General features: G+C 39.4%; 1 long non-coding RNA gene across 1 annotated transcript; it reads left to right on the plus strand.

The window, feature by feature from the left end:
- The first annotated feature begins 7,078 nt into the window (after nucleotides 1-7,078).
- LOC109504934 (uncharacterized) lies at nucleotides 7,079-12,817 on the plus strand. The gene is made up of 2 exons (XR_002163404.3): nucleotides 7,079-7,843; nucleotides 12,402-12,817. It is a non-coding gene; the product is annotated as an uncharacterized lncRNA (long non-coding RNA).
- Nucleotides 12,818-17,340: the final 4,523 nt, after the last annotated feature.

Consider the following 17,340-nt stretch of genomic DNA (forward strand, 5'->3'; position numbering starts at 1 on the left):
AACGAACGGCTATGGCTTGGATGGATCGATCTTTGCTTCCGTATATGTTAGGTATTATCTATTTCTGTCTCTGACACTATGGTATAGAGCCTCATGATTTTATCCTTTAAAAGATGTCTTACATGAGAAAGAAGATCTCATTCCATATAAATCAGAATTTTTCTTGACTCATAATCAATATGGGACTAATGATGTCCTCCCATCTATATCATGATATAGCCTTTCAATTAAAGAGGACTCTGGACAAGACTGCAGGAGATGCACCACAATCCACTGGAGGTATGCCGGTCCTATGATGGACGTCAATATTGTAATTAAGGACTCATGGCTCGGACGAGTCGGTCTCCGCTCCCACTCCCGTATAAACCAAAATCCTTTTGACTCACAACCAATATGGGATCAATAATGTCTTCCCACCTATACCATAACATAGCCTCTAAATTAAGGAGAACTCTGGATAAGGCTGTGGGAGATACACCACAGTCCGTTGGAGGTACATCGGTCCTATGATGGGCGCCAATGTTACGATCAAAGGCTTGTGGCTCGAACGAGGTGGCTTTACTCCCGTATATGCTTTGGTCTCTGACATTATGGCACAAATCTTATAATTTTGTCCTTAAAAAAATATCATATGTGGGAGAGAGAGATCATATCCTATATAAATTAGAGTTTCTCTCGACTCATAATCAATGTGGGGCCAATGATATTCTCTTCATATATTGTACCATAATAAATAGCACTATAGACTTTTTAACTATTCATTTCAAAGCTACAACCTAAGCAGCAGCACCAATCTAATGACGCATAAGCTGCATGGTAGGCAAGCTAGTGAGGCAACAACACTATTATCTTTGAATATCAAATGATTTAGCTAGCATTGGGCCTACACCGCTCCGCCGGACTATATACAACATAAAGCAAATTTATTAGCAATCCAATAAGAAGCAGATGGGATTTACATCAACATGAATATTATATCCAAAAGGAAGTTGTCAAGCGGCTCACGTGAAATATCTTCAGGTAGTTGCCTTTTGGTTGCACGGAAATAAATGTCGAGGGCCGAGGGGAAATGATCAAATCACCCGATTGGTTGGATTGGTCTCTCGCTTCGTTTGGCCCCCCATTCCCTGTGGGTGGAGCGGGGCCAAAGTTCCAGGGCTTTAAATGACCTTGGCTGGACAAATAGGACCCGAGTGAGGGGTTGCTCGTGGGGACGCCTTGGCCTACGGCATCCCTGCCACATGGTGGGGGCGTGCGGAGGCTACGAACTTCACGTTTTGGCTTGGCCTCCGGGCCTCCTTTTTATCTTTCTCGCCGTCCAAAGGAGACAAAAATATGACCCACCATGAGATGATGCTAAGCCTCCCCATTTAACGGAGTTACATTGAGTGCTTGGCCTCTTGTTTTTTTTTTTTTTTTTTTTTTTTTTTGGCCCCCCACCTACAGGATGTGTAGAAGCAAGGAGATAACATAGAGCCCCACCATCATTTATGTAGATGAAGATGTTGATGGCCTTAACCTGACATCTTTCTTATGTGCCATAGATGCTATATTATAGATGTTCGCCATCTGCTTTTATTGGAACTCCTGCTTGGCTGCAAACAGAATGATAGTTGCATTAGAACACAGTTAACAACTATTCATATATGAGCATGAATCCCCTGTGGTACGTATGACACGGCAAAGTATTGTGCACATACCTATTAATAGCTGCCATCAAGAGATGGACGGCCATCAAAAAGAATAATCTTTAAGCGTATGCATTGTGATATACAATATGCATTATTTAATGATCATCCATCTCCCGATGAAGGCAATCTAGGAGAACAAAAACCATGTGGAACAGAAACTATAGTAGAAAATATAGGGCGGGCTTTATATTTTGCTATATTTCTACTAGTTATTATCTTAAAAAAAAGCCTAAAAGTCAAGAACTTCTCTCACTGGCAAAAACATAAGTCCCTTAATTTAAAAAAATAAAAATAAAAAATGAGAAAAAATTATACATGGCATCCTCTTTCTTTTTCATCGAGCCTCTCCATTTGTCCTCTTACTTGTCAAGCTATCTTTCTCATCTATGAGATCTTCGTTCTTTCTAGCCTTCTCTTCCCCCAAATCTCTCTCTTTTCCAAAATCTTTGTACTTAAGAGTTTATGGAATCTAAGAAATGATATATAGGTAATTTATTATGTTAGACAAAGTTAGAAAAGCACTATATACTGGTACTGATGAACACCATATTCTAAAAATGTATCGATTTACCTAAATATATGATCGGCTCGATAAATGACTTAAGTTGGTTAGTGTGTATCACTTAGCTAGATAGTGTATATAGGTATAAAGTATGTTTGAAAACTATGTATCAATTTATTTAAAGATATACATTGGATTATTATTGGATGTATATCCAAAAAACTTATAATATATATTATAAAGTCAACAAGTATATATCATATGATCATATAGCATGTACTAGTAAATATAATGCTTTAGAAACTATAAATCAATTTACTTGAAAATATGTATTGGATTGCTAGGTGACTAATTTGTTAAATATATATTACTTGATCATATATTATATACCAGAGAATATCTTATTCTGAAAACTATATATTGATTTATCTAGAAATATGTATTGACTTATTAAATGACTAATTTATTTGATATGTATCAGCCAGTTATATAGTGTGTGTTGGTGCAAAAATCCACCGGCGTCGGAGAAGCTGGAGTCGAAGGAGTCGCGGTCGCCGTCGGGACCTGCAAAGAAAGTTTAAACCGGAGTTGGGGGTGCTCCGGCAAGAACCTCCGATGCTCAAGTCAGTTCTCTTCTTTAACAAGAATGGAGTGCTCGAACGAAAATTTTAGCAGAGTTTCGAGATAGAAATTAGAGCTTAGAGAATAACGTATCTGGGGTCCCTTTTTATAGGTGGAGGGTGCAACAGACTGATAGTGACGTTCGTAACCGCCTGGCAGTGGCCGTTCGGGGCCAGGAGGAGTTTGTTATGAAGAGTAGTGGAGTGAAGTCGTGGCTATCACCGTGGCCTATCACGTGGAGCCTGTTGCGGGAGTGGAGCAGTGTCCGTTGTCGCGACTTACCAAAGAGTAGTGGAGCCGCGTGGAATCCATCGCAGGAAGTGGAGCAGAGTCGTGGCCATTACTGTGGCCTACCAGGGAGTCCAGGCCTGTCGGCCGAAACTCGGTTGAGGTGTCTGGCGGAGAGAGATAGCTATCCATCTGAGAGGAGCTTGGATGTTGCGGCGAGCCTTCTACCGTTGGGTTCTTTGGGCGTTAATACTGCAGGCGAGGGCCATTTGCTATAGGAGCTCGGTCAGAGGCTTTCCGTAGACGAAGTTCGGTTTCACGCAGAATTCGGTAGAGGGTCGACCGGCAGTGGATGTCGGATGGCGCTGGAGAGGTTCATCCGCTGGAGGGGTCCGGCTGCTGGAGTCCATGTGTCGTAGGAATTCATCCGGAATCTGTCCGCTACAGAAGTTCGGTCAGAGTCCGATCTCCGTAGAAGCCCGGATGGGGATCATTTGTCGAGGAAGCTCGGTCGAAGCCTGCAGTAGAAGCTCGGAGTAGATCGTTTGTAGTAGAAGCTCGGAGTCCGATCCTTGTAGGAGTTCGGATGAGGTCTACCTGCAAAGAAGTTCAGGACGGAAGTCCGGCTCCTGTAGGAGCCCGGACGAAGGCTACCTGCAGCCGGAGTTCGGAGAAGAAGTCCGGCTCCCGTAGGACTCGGATGAAGTCTACCTGCAGTTGGAGAAAAAGTCCGGCTCCCGTAGGAGCTCGGATGAAGTCTACTGCAGTTGGAGAAGAAATCCGGCTCCCGTAGGAGCTCGGATGAAGTTACTGTGGAAAGAAGTCCGGCTCCCGTAGGAGCTCGGATGAAGTCTGCCTGCAGTTGGAGAGGAAGTCCGGCTCTCGTAGGAGCCCGGACGGAGTCTACCTGCAGTTGGAGAGGAAGTCCGGCTCCCGTAGGAGTCCGGACGGAGTCTAGAAGGTGGTCGACCACCGTAGAAACTTGGATGGAGTCGTCCGTCGTGGAGAATCCGGTCGACACTGGTGGGGGTTTATCCGTCGGCAGAACTCGGGAACGTTGCGGAGGCTCGGCCGCGGAGAGGTTTGGAAAGATGTCGCCGAAGGTCGGACGTCGGTAAAATCTCTGGAGGGTCATCCTGACACGAACTTCGGTTGGGGGTATTTTATACCCAACAGTATGTATTGGTAAAAATTATATTATAAAAATGTGGAAGAAAGAGGGTGGCATATAAGATTTTATTTTTTTAATTTTTTTTTAATCATAGAACCGACAACTCCATTAGTAGAAGAAGATGACTTCCGAGCTCTTCTTGGAAATAAGTACTTAGAGAAACATGACAAAATAGGAAGCATATTATATTTTTCCTCCTATGATACCTACTCATATGGTTTTTGTTCCATCCAGTGATATACAGCACTGCAGTGCACGGGCTACACTACGAAGGATCCTTGTTGCTCAATTCAATTGTAAACAGAATGATGGTTGCATCTTAGCAATTAACAACTAGCCATGCTCACATAATTACTTATAGTTGCACCATAGTGTAATAAAAATATGAGATTGGCGGTAAAAGACATTTGGAGCTACTAATTAGGACCTTATGGACATCTTTCTAGGACTAGGGTCATTGCATGCATGCATGCGCGCAGAGAAAGGGAGAAAGTCTCTAGGTTGAAATATTTTTAGTTTTGCCATCGCAAGGAGATAAATTCTTAGTGACAATCTTTAGGAAGGTAGATTTTTTAAAATAATCAAAACAAATAACTTACAAAAGTAGTTTGTTGTCTTACAAAACTAATTTTTCCAAAATTGGCAAGTTAGAAAACATAAAAAAATAAGTTTTACAAAAAAAACAGGTTCTCTCTCTTTTTATGAAAAATATTTATTTTATAAAAAATATATTTTAGAGAAACTTACTTTAATAAAATTCAACTAAACAGTCCCTTAGACTATCCAAACCTATGATATAACACAAAACCAGGCAAACCAACCTCCATGGGTAAATAAAATCCCAAATGCAGGGAACGAAGTCACATGCAGCCCACAAAAGAGTCAGCCAAGTAATTAATTATTCAACGAATGCACAACACTGAAAGCTTTATAAACCTTTGCAGCATATCTGGAGGTTGGAGAAGACAGCAACCTGTCATAGCATTACATCCATGGAACCATTAATTTGATAATTGTGGCTGAGATTTAAGTTAATTATATTCTCTCTAAGTGCCCATGATAATGCCTATGAGAAAATTCTTCTAAATATTTGTATCTATCTCTTCTTATTCTTTCTGATTTTTGTGTCACCAGGAGACCATCAATCACAAGCTTCGATTTGATATGACGTGAATATTCTAAAACCTGGTCTCTCCCCCTCCTTGTATCTTCGTCATGTCCACCTCACGTGACACGAGAATTTTAACGCGTAGAAGTGGGTCGTCTGTACTAAAAAAAAGGAAAAATTGATATACCAATAAGGCGTGCCTGGGTTGGCGGATGACAATACGAGAGGTGTTACGTGGGGATGGCAGCACCTAACCGTCTGACCTATTTAATTTCATTTAAATAGTTAAAATTTAATTTAAATTATTTATTTACTAAAATGATCATGTTTCATTTTAATTTTTGATATATTTAATTAAAAAAATTATATTTGAATGGATAGATTTTTAATCTATTTTATATCAATCTGACCATATCTGGACCTATCCAACTTAATTGTCATTTCTAATATCATGCACGGTTGCAATTCATCTTCATTGCATCTTTGCGCACATAGACATATACAATGCAGCTTTTTTCTATAATTTCACAATTCAGATACCAGCTATATACTAATTACGAGTTTATCAACAACTGTGAAACTTCAGTCCAGAATTTTTTTTTTTCTACAGATGTACAAGTGTTAATTAGAAGGATGAACGTAAAAGTTATCACATCATATCATTTTTGCTCATGTTTTATTCAACATAGAAACAAAGAGGGATGGGATATAGGAGATTTCTTGGTAATTAAATTGATTGTATTTTGGGACGCATCTTAGGATATAGAGATTGGCCATGCACTATCAACATGCGGACATAAATCAATCTCAAAGCCGCAATATCTCATTATTGTAAGATCTGTTCTTCCTCATCATTACCACCAAAGATCTTTCTCATCTACAATCCTATCTATCATCATAGAGATCCTCCTCACCCATCACCAACGTTCTTCCCTCTTTTGTCCATTCCTTTTGTTCACTGGTATTGCTGAGAATTTTGAAATCCGTTCTTCGTTATCAAGCTCTTTGCTCCTCTTATCCATTTCAATATGATCAGCAAAACAAATATTAGGACTTCGTGTACAATGAGGATTCCAAAGAGCTTACCATCTGATCCATCATCTTCGCTTCCTATCCCTAAAATTTTATCATTACTGCAAGCCCACAATCTCTCAGCCTTTTTTGTCAATTAAGCATAAGCATGACCACAATAAATAGGCTTAGAGGGTTTCAAAAGAAGGAAAACATGAAATTGTTCATTCTTTTTTTTTTGGGAGGGTAAAATCTGAAATATAAAGCTAATACATTTGCATGAATCAGAAAATAAAACATACAAAATTCTTAAAAAATTTCCGAAACAGCAATATAAAAAATTATTTCCATACAGTTAGTCACATGTATGACCAATCAACTAGCTGCATTATTTGTCTCTCCGTGGACATATGTTATCTTATATGACAATAGACAAGCAGTCATTTTCCAACAATCACATCATATTTGATGAGAAGTAGTGTCAAATACCGATAGTTTAGAAAGCCATCAAGCTATGGGTATGGAGTCTCTTTCAAGTATAATGTGGATCATCTTCAAATTCATCACCATAATCTTTAATCCTTATCAAGTAGCACCTATCTTGGCCTGGTTCTATATCTTATTCACCTTCATTTTTCCTCGTTGTTGTTATATTGTTATATATATATATATATATATATATATTTGAAAAATAGAAATGCAAAGGGATCAGTTCCTTCTTACCTAATTTACACCAGAGGAATCAAAGTACAATATTTTAAGTAAATCATCAAGGAACTACAGTTCTCACACAACATTATTTCCATTTTGCAGTAGAAATCGCACCTCAAACCAGACAGTCCGCAAGCTAATCTGCCTTTAAATGCCTTAACTGGGCCTCCTTTAGGCCTACTCAATAGGCCAGCCCATAAAACCTGTTTCCAAATAAACCCTGCACCGGTTCGGACCGGAGCACGTAAACCCCAGGGAGAACAAACACAGCGAGAGCAATGGCGAGGTGGTGGCGCTGCGCCGGCGGCGCCTCCGTGGCGACGGTCCGACGGACGCCCTCCGCCACGTACCACCGCACTATCCAGGCGGTGCCGAAGGAGCACACAGGGTACCGGGCGGCCGCCGGCCGGATCCCATCGGTGGTGCGGAGCCCCGGCTAGGGCAGCGACACCGCCACTCAGAACCAGCTCCGCACCACCGATGCGAAGCAGATCCGGGATCTCCTCAAGCAGTTGCCCTTCTTCTGTTCCACCCCCATCCGCCTACAGGTCCGCCCCGGCCCGGCTCCGGCGTCGTCCTCGACTCCAGCACCGCCCTCCCGTCAAGGCACGGAGAAAAGGCGGCCTTTTATTGGAGTTCTTCTTGATCATTATCTTTGGTATTCGACGATAGGTTCATAAGAAGGTGGAGACGGGAGATATTCTAAATTTGGTGATGGCGTGGGTGGAGAAGGGATCGGAGCAGAAGGTGACGTTCCCGTCGTATTTAAGGGAGAGGACGTCCGCCCGGGCTTAAGAAAGGTTTGGGATCTTTACCATGCTTCCTGTTGTCTTCTTTTTGTTGTTGTTTTCATTCATCAAATGATTGTCTTTTGATTGCTCTAAACGCATTGGGTTTTAGGTGGTTGGTGTGGTATTGGCTGGCTATCGTAGAGGTGATAGAATGAAGTGTCACCTGAAGAGGATAGCGGCTGGGTTTAGGCATTTTGTTAAACAATACCAGAGCATTGAGACATGCAGGGTTTTTATTGTCATTGGGTTCTTTTGCTAGCTACTCTGGTGCACTTTAAGAAACCTTCGTGACCCTTTCTTTATTATCAAGGGATTTGGCTAAGGAAAAGCTGGTGCAAAGTCTTTCCTGGTACTTCCATCCAATTCTTTCAGGGTCATGCTTTCCTCTTATCGGACCTATCAATCCACGCTGAGTCTTTCCTTGATTACAGCGCCACCCCCCGCAATCTTTGTTGCACATGACCATATCATCTCTTTTGGTGTGTGTTGACTAATTAATCCTTGTTCAATAGAGAGTTGGAAGCTTTAATTGAAATGCTAACTTTGGATTTAAGTGGTACATGAAAATGATTTAAATGATTGGGTTTTTCCTGTCATCATTGAGGCCCTGATACTTTGTTACCAATGGTGGCAATTTGAACATGGTAGAAGGTAGTTTGATTTTTGGGTATGTCAAAATTGCTTTGCCCCCTAGAGTTTGTTATCATCATTAATGCCTTTTGGAATCCCCTTATTTCTCCTATCCAAGAAATTTTGTGCTTCCACGAGTGAGTGTTTTGAGGTCTATCATCCTATCCAGAAAATTTTGATTCTTGAATTTGGTGAGATTAATTTACCATAGTTAATGAGTGATAAATCAGCAAGGTTAAAATCTAGTTTTTGAAGTCCAATTCAAACAGGATACTAGTACTGTTCCCTCATTTCTTTGCATATCTTAATTCTATGTTAGTATTCTATACATGCAAGGAATGTGTTAAAATCTTGCTTATACTTAATGATCATTCATTGTACCAATACCTATTTTGTCATATGTCTCTGGTTTAGTCTCTCGGTGATTACTCCATCTACCATGGGGTCCTAATTTTGATATACGTATTGCAATATATTAAAGTGAATTTAAGTTGATGGCTAGAGGGTTGGAGGGTTAGCGTAAGGTTAGAATTGATTTATGGGCCTACATCAAAGTTAAGCAGTATGTAGTTTGGTTAAGAGATCCAAGGCATGTGTATTTATATTTTTCTTTGTAAAACAATGATGAACCATAGTGAACAGATTAGAGAAGTATCTTTTGCCAGCAAAACAGTCTCTTCTTCGCCCTTTGCTTGTAAATCATATTATATGAGGTTCCTTAGGTTATTAATCGTGAGAAATTCTTTGGAATCATTTTAACCTGTATGAAAAACATATGACCCTGTTATGGGGCTATTTGAGCAAGGAATCCACCATCTTATATATGGAAAGAATCTGGATGCCCAAATTAATGTACTGGTCCAAAGCCTAGGATCTAGTTCTAGCTTAATCCTTTTTTTTTTTCCCCTTGAGTGGATTATAAGCTTGAGATAAGGGAACTTTTAACCTAGAGTGCTTTGGTGTGCTTTGAAATTAAAAAGAAATGGTTAAACTGAGAATTCCTCTTATCCTTTACATGTTTAGTATGTAAGTTATCAAGTATTGAGATATCGAAGCTACATTGTTTCACTGTTCCTAATGAGGGGTCTTATGACAAAGAAATTGATACCATTGTGATGATATGTGGAAGTATTCTGTATCTCTTTTAGGTAAGGTGATCCATATTTGTATGTGTATTGCATCTATCTATGAGGTGCTTGGCTTAATTGTGCTTGTGCATAAATTGTGATCAAGCAAAGTGCTTTTGTGCGTGGGGAGGTAGAAAGAAGGGATAACGAGGTTTGTGTGGGGATGGTTTAAAGGGGACATGTAGTGAGAGTTTTTAAGAGCGAAAAGCAAGCCTTATTAAATGGGTTTGGACGTCAGGTCAGTGCTTTGGGCTAAAAAGTGCGGAGAAAGTAATTGAAAGAACCAGTCTAAAGAGGGGTTGGAGAATGAAAGTTTTTTTTGGTCTTAACTTGGTCTATAGAAGTAGAATGAACTACTTTGTTTGGACCTAAACATAACTAGAATGGAGCATCCATTTAGCCGTATAATGTTCACACCATGCCAAGCTCCAATACCATGACAAAAATCCTCTTTCTTAGGCTACTTGCCCTTGAGCGTAAAATCTTAGCTGGGCCTGTCATAAATAGGAAGGCCTAGACTCAATATAGTATATTGGTCTACTCGGGCTTCGCCTAACCCACCATCAACCTTAGTCTGACTTATCTGAGTAAGGGATGAGATTTGCGGAAAGGAGAGAGAGAGAGAGGCAGGTGATAGTCCAAGGGGGAAAGAAAGGACAGAGAAAGGGAGAGGTGGGCACATGAAATTAAGAATGTAATTGTGGTGGTAGGATCACCACGATCGATTTCTGGGACAGGCCTCTAGTTCTGTCTTCTAGGGCTGAGCATGGGTTGGGTTTGATCAGGTTAAGAGAAAAATCTCATCTGACCGAACCCAATCAGTTGAAGAAAATTCAACCTGCTGCCGACCGTTTATCATGTATAAACCATTTGAAATCGAAGTGAACGGTTTGTAGCGGGTTCATTTGGGTTGCGTCAGTTTGGACTTCAATATTGATCCAATATTGATTTTAAGTCCAATATTGGCCCACTTAAGCTTTTTTTTTTGTCAATTTAATGCAAAAAAGATCTAAATTTTATAAGTTACAAATTTTAGGCTTATTTTTGAACCTATATAAAATTAAAAAAAAAAGATTTACTTATCTGAAAGCAACTACATCTGAAAACTTTCATTTTAGAATTATCTTAAATTGACGTGCTTCCATCAATAATTCAACATTAATATTCTCATGAATCCAAATGGGTGACGCGGTATCTTTTAGAATGAAGTATTGAAGTCTAAACGATGCCGTCCCAAATAAAAATGAGTTTGTGAAATACTACATCGGTTGGGTTCGATTTCATATGGGTTAAAAGTGTAGGAACCGAATCCGACCATAAATAACCGATTTTTTTACAAATCCCAACCCGATTCCACCCAATTTATGTCTTTCAACCAACCGAAACCGATGTTTATTGGATCAGATTGGATGGGTTTCTTCGGGTTTTGGTTATTTGAACCCTACTACCTTCCATAGGCATACATGTATTGTTGTCATAAGAAGAGCCTAGTCATGGCCACCTCATTTTCTATCATGACTTTTGTCTTGATTGTGAGCATGATTATACTTGTTATATAGTATAAAAGAGTTAGGACATGCTAAATGAGGATGGACTATACACAGTAAGGATGGTCACAATTGATACATGAGAAACATGATCTTATTATATTTCAAGTAACAATTAAAATTTTTGGGTAGTTTGAGCATGATATCGGTTCATGTAGAGGAATCATAGAAGTTTCATTCTGAAGACCAAAGTCCATACATAGCAATTGTTTGAATTTTCAGCTAGCTTGGCAATCAACAAGAACTGATTAAAAAAGAAAAGCATGCATATGAGATGAGTACTTGTGGATTTATTACCTATATTTGCGTCGGTTAATTCTTAATTCAAATATTAAAAGATGCAGTTTCTTTGAGAGTAGTGCTTCTGCATAGATTCTAGAGTATAAAGGGTGGGGATGAGGCGGTTTGGACAGACGGATTAACTAGAGATTTATTGCACAAAAGTGCAAAAGAATTGCTCTAAACTTCTCTAAGGCAGCAAACAATTTTGTTCCATCTTCTAAAAGGTGAACAAGTCCTTAAAACAGTTAGAGATTTGACTAAGAGCTCTGGATGAATGATGAAACAATGAACTCTGAAAGGAAACAATGATTGGGGCAAATAATACTAAACCTCGATAGAGTGGGTAATTAATATGAATGATAAAAGGAAAAAAGTTTCGGAGATGAAATTTAGACTAAAAAAGCGCAAGAATGTATGTAATTTTCTCACGTATGTAAATGCACATGCACCCACAGGATTTGATAAGAGTGCCTATCTAACATTTCATTATGCTTATTCTACATTAGTTAAAAGAATTCTCATAAAAGGACTTCAATAAAAGAGAATAATGTAACCAGTATGATCTCTATAATCCCTTTTTGTTTTCTTATTTTCCCCTCCTGGTTTGGTGAGGTCGGTAGTTTTTTTTTTTTTAAAAAAAAAAATTGGATGAGGGGGTTAGCTTTCCCCAATAACCCAAAACTTACGTTCTCTCTCTATCAGGATTAGCTGGCAGTTCGGTTTCACCAGTTCCGCCGTTCAGTGCCAAAGATTCTCAAAGTTGTCTTTTAGACTAGAATTTCCAGTGGCTGAATCCAGTTTGTGCATTAGTATAATCTGGGCCCTCGTTCTTGTTTTCCTATACTTATTAGTATTTATACTCATGAGAATTTATCTTCTTTTAAGCTTTATTTCATATATTCTCTCGGAAGCATTACTTGTTTTTGTCATCTGATCTTCATCAGTATGATCTATATGATGTGATTTACTTTGCACAAACAGGGGGTTATCTGCACAAGACAGCCCACCCTAAAAGACCTCTGCCCAACAGAAGACATTCCTCCAAAATTGGGATGGATCTGACAAATCTGGATATCGGAGATAGAGTTTTCATGCATGATTTCGATGTCCACCCACCATTGCAGCTTTTGAGTAAAAATGACAGCATGCTCATTGGTAAGATCTTGGCAACACGGCCCGTTGAATCAGAACCTCAGCCAGCATCAGTAGCCACAGAAACGCAAAAGGTTACAGGAATGTAGTTTAAACAAATCCCACCCGTATACAGTCTTGCCACATGGTGTATGCTTGAAGAGCAAGTATGTCAGTGTTTTGATGGTTTTCCAGGGAACGATATATACATGATAGATGAGACCGTTATGTTTTCACTCCATTAATCATGCCATCTATTGTGAATCCTTGTGGGGTGATTATAAATGATTTATAACTCGCATCTTTTTTCCTCCATAACAACTTCTAATATAAATCTTCTCTCCTCCAGCTGTGATTGCTCTTTTAAAATGGAAGGAAAACTGTTGGTTGGTCATTAAGAAAGGTTCCATGGTTCCAAATGCTTCCAATGAACTAGATAGACAATTATAGCTATTTTTCCACTCAGGGGACATGTTGCATGCAAGCTAATCAAGTTCTCGATTTAAAGAAGTCATTAAATAGTGCAACTTTCATTACTGTATTTTTTTTTTTTTAATCTCGGAAAAACTGCTGTTTGATTTAGTCAGAAGTACTTGCAAAATTTTGGAATTGTGCCTTTTCTTCCTAAAGAGTGCTTGGATCACTATTTTTTATCATTAAATGTCATCATAGAAGTTGTTAAAGACGCGTTTTGACGTGAGTTCTATAAGCATCTAAATTATTGGGGTTACTTTTCCCTTTTTAGCCTCTTAATTTCTTTGAGGTAGTCTCCTTCGAGTAGAAGGCTGCCTAACGTTACATTGCTTGAATTATTGACCTAAAAATATGATAAAACGTATTTAAATACTTCCTGATCCCCTCCATGTGCTTAAAATATTGTTTCGTTGGCTCTGTGATGACGATTTTTTAAATCTTTTTGTTTCACATCTCTTGGAATTTGTTAGTTGCAAGTAATGATTTTTTTTCTAATTTCTATGATGTTCTTTTCATGGCAAGATTTTCTATTATGTTTGAATTGTCGCACTGGTTAGGAAGAAGTCAAAATCACAGTAACTTTCCTATATTTAATTTGCCTCTCTTAGAACATTTGGAACAGAGATTTGCTTATCTCCTTAAAACGACTAGTTTTTTTTTTTTTTTACTATTATTTTTTTTAATAGCTATAAGATAGCCACCAAAACCACGTAGATTACAGATAGTTTGTAGAATCTGAGTGGTTACATCCCTGGCAAATCAGCTTAAAAACCAGCTTATACTGTGTTTTCGCATCAATCTAAGGCTACAGGCAGTTTGAGTCATGCCAAACTTCGATATAGTGTATTTGGTTTTCGATTAGGATCAAAATCAGTATAGATTGAAATAAAAATTAGAATATAATCATATCTTTGGATGTGTTTAGTTTGTGGCCGGAATCGAAATAAGATTTGAATGCCAGAGGAGAGTAGTGATTGGATTTGAGAAAATTAAGATGTTCTTATTGGAATGGAAATGGAACTCTCCTAAATAAATGGTTAGAATGAAAACCATATATTTCTGGTCTAACTTTTCTCAACTAAATATACCCTCAAATGCTACTAAATTAGCATTAGGTCTTTGATTTGGGCACATCCAAAACCATCACCTGATAAGTCTATATCAGGTTGGGTCTCCTTTTGTGCTAGGTCCTATTGGAGCTAAATTTGAAGGAGTGCTGACTTTTTTGACCAACTCCTGTCGGGTTGAACTGGATCCATGTCGGTCCGAACTGATCCAGTCAACTCCATGAAATCCGTGCATCATCCACTTCGAATCAGGACTTCATGAGTCTAATATTTGGGCCTGAAGTCATCATGATTTGTAGCAAGCATGCATCAGATCTAGGCCTTTAAATATCTGATCTAGGTCTTTCAAACCAACGTGCACACCTAGTATGAGTACATATCCATCAACAGTACATTTCCCAAATGGAGAAGTATGGTACCTCCAGCTAGGCTAAACATTTATTGGTAATAAAACTAGTTTTTGAAGTCCTTAGACCTAGAACTAGCGATAGGACCTGATTCATCATCTTTTGAATGTGCCAAGCCAACGGGAGGCTAGAAGATGTTGCTCCTATTCAATAGAAACGGTCCAGTCAGTACCCCAATCTTCGAGACTTAGGCTTGGTATTCTCCTCTCCTGTCATTCTCTTTCATGTAACCAAGGTCATAGAGGGTTCATTCTCTTTCTATTCAATTGGACATGTACTGTTCTAGTATCAGAGGACAGTGCAGGTTTGGCGGTTTCCTAATTTCTTCTCGGCGATTACTCAGTCAGTGACACTGATCCAGCTCTTCCTCAAGTTTCTCCGACAGAGTAGTGCAAGTGAGCCCACTAGATCTTGGGGCATCAGAGCAACATATATTACCTATCAGATCTGACTTGCCAAGAATAGCTTATGTTTGAGGGAAGCAGCTAACCTGCAAAGTTTGTCTTGTAGAAATTACTAGTCTGCTATCAAATAAAGTGGCATTGATAGCTTGAGATACATGGGACTCCCTTTCTACTCCTATAGCGACCTGCTGTGTCTTCATCACTTGAGAGACCCCACCTTCAAATTTTTTTAAGATCAATTTCGATGACAGTATGTTTGGCAGCAGCGATAGCCTAAAATTTCATTCGTCACTTGAGTTCGGGCCTTGTGGTAGCTGGTAAGAGTCATTTCTTCGATATCTCCTTTTCGGAAGCAGAGTTGAGGGCAACTCTATTACAATGGTGGGGTAAATTCAAGGGCAGTCGAGGGCGACACACTCTCATCCTCCTACTCCATATGACATTCAAAGAATGGTGTGGAAATGTGCCTCCTTGGAGGTTAGACATATTTATCGACAGGCAAATGGTCTAGGTTGCCTATGGACGATGTTTTGTGGATAGATATTTTATTTTCTAATCTTGTGAGATGTATACATATAAACTTTATTGCTGCAAGTCTTCAAATTGATGTGGTCGCTTGCCGATATGGAGCTTGGATCTGGTTTGGGGATGCTTTCTCCTTTAGGAACCTACAACGAAAATTTACATTTGAAGGAGATGCTCCGATGGAGAACCCTTTGATGCTTAAATTAGTCAAAGCTTGAGAGCAAGAAAAAAAGAAGGAAAAAAATGAGAGAGCAAAAAAGTGTAGGCACTATTTTTTCTTTGCTTACTTACTTTAGGGTCCTTCGTTACCTCTTTATATAAAGATAGAGCCCTACGCTATTGCACCTGAATCCAATAGATGGTTAAACCCTAATCTAATAGATTGTTAAACCCTAATCTGGTAGACTGTTAGGATGGAAAATTTGTCCATTATCTTAAACATTGTGGTTGTTAGTTATGGGCTTTAGTTGTTAGCATTATTCACAAATTTTGTCCATATTCTAGAAGTCACAAAAAGTCATGCGATATTGTGAGAGATTCCATCAGGTCGAGCTCATCGTTGAGTGGGCCAATGGCTTGAGGTCGATGAAACATCAGAGTGCCACTTCGGTATGAACCCAAGATTGATTGTGTATATATCAGGTCATAAGCCTCAAGGCAGTGTTTCTTCGATATCTAAATCAATTTGCGAGAAGTTGGAGTCAAGTTCCATCCAGTGCGAAGATTGGTTGTTGTTCGAAGTCGCAAGCTTGTTGTTTCTCCTTGAGCTGGAGCTATATTATGGTCCAAGTCAACTCATCTCAGGCCAAAATGCTTTGGTTGGTTAGAAATGATTGAAAATAACTCACATCCCAACACTTGTCCCCCACTTCCGAGTCTGAAGTGACTCACTGACTTCGAGTGATGGGAGTAGTTCATTTGGAGAGCCATTTTTGGTCATCAAAAATGTCCAAGAAGGATTGTCCTCGGGTTGATGCTAGGTACTTGTGCCTTAGCTGCTGTATAGAGGGTTTTGGTCTCCAATTCTCATGGTGACTCTTCGAGTGAAGCGCCATAATTATAGAAGTATAAAAATTGAGGCAGCACATGAGAATTATTTAAAACATTCTATTCCAAGGATCCCTTGGTTATTAGCGCACCATATCTGAAGCCGGCATGGGGCAAAGCGCACATTTTTTGTAATGATTATGGATTACTATGACAATCAAAAGTTGATATGTGTACCACATTAAACCATCAGGCTGATCTTGGCCATTGATAGTAGTACAAATATTGTCCCCCTTCCTGATTCTTTTTCACTTCCACATGCTTCCTGCCCGATAATTTGTCTGCTGCCACCAAAGGGGTTTGCATCGCTATTTGCTGCTCCCCGGACTTTTGGCAACTATTTTTAAGCCCCCGTTCAACTATCTGATGGGCTTCTTCTCCCTTTTCCTCTTCTTTTCTTGTGCTTTTCTAACTTTTTCTGTAGCTTTTTAGGATTTTTCCTTTCGGACCTCTTGTTTTGTTCTTTTTCCCACTTCCATTCTCATTTTCCTTGCATTATTCTTCTATTTTTTGTCTTTCTTTGATCCATATGGCCCTTGACAGTAGTGAGACTCGAGGCAAAAGTCATCAGGCTAATGGGGGTTCTCAGTCAGCCCCTCCTCACATTGGATTCAAGGTGGAACCTCAGACTGCTACTGCTTCAAACTCTCTAGCTCGGTCTGAATCTTCTAGCTCAAAGCATAGACCAAGCACTGAGAGGTCCACTTTTACTAAGTCTAACCTGAGAAGGGTCCGAGCTTAGTATTATATTCCTAATTGGTTCTAGCTAGGGGTAGCAATCGGGTCGGGTCGGGTCATAAACGGATTGGATCGAAAAATCATCAATCCAAACCCGATCTATTTATTAAACAGATCAAAAATTGAA

Source organism: Elaeis guineensis, chromosome 2, assembly GCF_000442705.2.
Source record: "Elaeis guineensis isolate ETL-2024a chromosome 2, EG11, whole genome shotgun sequence".
Classification (NCBI taxonomy): domain Eukaryota; kingdom Viridiplantae; phylum Streptophyta; class Magnoliopsida; order Arecales; family Arecaceae; genus Elaeis; species Elaeis guineensis.